This window comes from Marmota marmota, unplaced genomic scaffold (assembly GCF_001458135.2).
Source record: "Marmota marmota marmota unplaced genomic scaffold, marMar, whole genome shotgun sequence".
Lineage (NCBI taxonomy): Eukaryota > Metazoa > Chordata > Mammalia > Rodentia > Sciuridae > Marmota > Marmota marmota.
In genome coordinates, this window is record NW_026000101.1 from 13,218,949 (window position 1) to 13,222,027 (window position 3,079).

A 3,079-nucleotide genomic window follows, 5' to 3' on the forward strand; every position below is an offset into this window, starting at 1 on the left:
CAAGCATCCGCCTGGACCAGCATCCCCTGGGAATTTGTAGAAATGCAAATTGTCCTGTCCAGAAATTCTGAGATGGGGCCCAACCCTCCAGGTGATTCTGATTCACCAGAGGTGAGAACAGAGGAGGAAGGATACACAACCAGCACGAATAGGTAGGTGTCGCTTCAGATGCAGCTCTGCCACTCACGGCCTGGCCAGTCCCTTCACCATTCTGAGCCCGTTTCCTCACCTGTAAAGGAAGAGTGACAGCAGCCCCTACCACTCTGCGGCTGTGTTGAGGTCCACAGGAGTGAATGCAAGGGAAGCCTTTAGCAGTACTCTTTGCAGGGCTGGGGCAAAGGTTGTCATGGTTACCCCCTTACATTCTGCATCCATATGGCTCACTCCTTTCACCCCCATCTCTGCCCTGATTCTTTGTGTTGTTATAATTGTTTAGATTTTTGAAATCATATTTAGTTTTGTAGTTTAAAATAACATGCTTACCTTTATGTTTCTTTCTTTTTTTAATTAGGGCATTTTAATTGTACGGAATAATAGCTTTCATTGTGCTAGCCCTGGTTCTTGGTGTTACAAAAGTGCTCGGTAGGATTCGGGGGAGTGTCACTATGTCACCGGCATATGTCTCTCTCCTCAGCCCCGGGCATCCTCCTGAAGTACCTGCAGGAGCAGAAGCGGCCCTATAGCGCCAGGATGTGTTCGGGAACCTGTAGAGGGAACATGCTCTGGGCAAGGCAGCGGTGGTAAGGCGCTGGAGTAGCTGATCCAACAAGGCAAGATCAAGGAGAAGATGAAGGGGAAGCAGAAGGTCTATTTTGCGGATCAGAGCCAGTTTGATGTGATGAGTGATGCTGACCTCACTGCCAAGGTGCTGAGCTTGCAGCAGATTGGCCACCACATGGAGTTAACTAGTGCCCTGACCAAGCGGGAGGTGCAGAGAGGTCCAGGAGTTTAAGGAGGAATGTGCTGGCTACCTAGAGAGATGGGAGAACATCAAAGCTGCCACCAACCATGTGACTCCAGAAGAGAAAGAGCAGGTCTACAGAGAGAGGCAGAAATACTGTCAAGGTGGAGGGAGCGGAAGAGTGCGGCAACAGAGCTGTCTGATGCCATCCTTGAAGGCTACCCGAAGAGCAAGAAGCAGTTCTTTGAAGAAGTTGAGATAGAGACAGATGAAGATCCTAAAGTCACACTCCCAGACCCCTGAGGGGTCCTCTGTGAAAACTGGGGGTTGGGAACACAGAGATGCGGGGACTGGCCACCTTGTTTAGAATGGCTTTTTGTTGTCGTTCCTGCTGCTCTTCGCCTTGGAGAACTGTGGGGACAGAAGCACTAGCCCAGAGTGTTGGGTAGAGGGAGGGCTGGTGGCCAGGAAGGGATGGTGGCGCCCATTTAATTTTCCACATTTTAACAGCTTGAGCTTAACATGCACACTTAGAATGAAGCTAAAGGAAAGCATTTTATAATATTTACTGTGATATAATTTGGTGTGAAAATACTTAAGGTCCTCTGGATATTCAAATCTCCCAGATGAAGAAAGCAGCAGGGAGCTTGGGAGACAAGGTAGAGAGAGGCGGCTATACCTCAGCCTTTGAGCATCCTCAGGCATCCCCCAGGACTTTCATCCCAGGTACATTTTCATTATTTCCTGTACCCTTCCCCCCGCCCAAGTCCTAAGTCCTGGGAGAAGTGCAGACAGCACTGGGAGATGATAGAGGCTGGACAGAGAGGCTGAGGTGGTTTTGAGGCCCAGATAATTTTCCAGAATTGTAACTGTAGTGAAATTACATTGTTGATGTTCAGAAAAAGAAAAAAAAATTTAAGTGAAATAAAAAGTGCTCAGTACATGGCAGCTACCACTTATTGAGTAACTTGAGGTTTCGTCCATCTCAAGGGCCTCGGCTCAGTCGAGCTGTGGAGTCAAAGTCTTCAGACAGTCGATGGAGAAAATCCAGTGGAATCCACAGAGGAGCTACTGGAGCCAATAAATGTATTTAGTGAGGCTTCAGGATACTGGATCAATATGCAGAAATCAATTTTATTTCTCCATGCTAGCAAAACCAAAAATTGGAAAATGAAATTTTAAAAAATGCCATTTATAACAACATAAGAATATGAAATGCTTACATATAAATCTAGCAAAAGATGCAAAACACCTGTATTGCAAACTACAAACACTGCTGAGAGAAGCTAAACCAGAACCAAATAAGCCCGAGGTGGGCTCATCGCTGGATTCGGCATCACCAAGGTTTACGCCTGTTTTCTTCTCTGCGTTGTCTAGTGTTAGCCCCTGTGTTTGGGCCTCCGACTGTATGAGTTAATTTGTTAGGTGAGGCAAGGGTCAGGTTTCATCCTTTTGCACAGGGACATCTCATGGTCTCAATACTGTTTGCTGAAGACCTTGTTTTCTGCACATTGAATGATCTTGGTACCACTGCAGAAAACCTATTGATCATAAATGTGAAGTTTGATTTCTGGACTCTCAGGTTCTATTCCACTGGTATAAATGTCTGTGTTTCTGCCAGTACCACATAGTCTTGATTACTGTAGATTTGTAGTAAAATTTAACTCGTGAAATAGGTGTCCTCCAATTTTTCTTCTTTTTCAACATTGCTTTGGCTCTTCTGGGTATGGACAACTGAGTTTGGACAAAGATATAAAGGCAGTTTAGTGGACAAAGCATTGTCTTTTCAACCATGGCTGGATAACCATTTGCCTTGACTTTCCTCTCTCTTCTACCTGTGGCTCCTGTTTTTGGCTGGACCCCTGTTTTCTGAAATGATTCTGCTCTTCCAGACACCATGTTCTTATTTATGTTCAAAAATATAATTTTAATTAAGTTTGACTAAATTGACATATTCTTGGCCTGGGCTCTCTGTTTTCCAAAGCTGGGCATTATCTCTCTATTCATAGACCATTTCCTGCAATCTGGGAGTGTGGGAAGCCTGAAAGGACAGGCTGACCAACAGGAGCCGGGGAAGCATTCTGTGGATGTGTTCCCTGCATCCTCCCTAGACAGATGGCCTCTCCTCCCTTGGCCACTCTAGGAAAGGGCCTGAATGGCCACAGCCACAAGGATTCA

The 3,079-nt window shown here is 46.0% G+C and overlaps 1 pseudogene; it reads left to right on the forward strand.

Annotated features, from left to right (window-relative positions):
- The first annotated feature begins 601 nt into the window (after positions 1-601).
- On the forward strand, positions 602-2,857 carry LOC125610643 (annotated as a pseudogene).
- Positions 2,858-3,079: the final 222 nt, after the last annotated feature.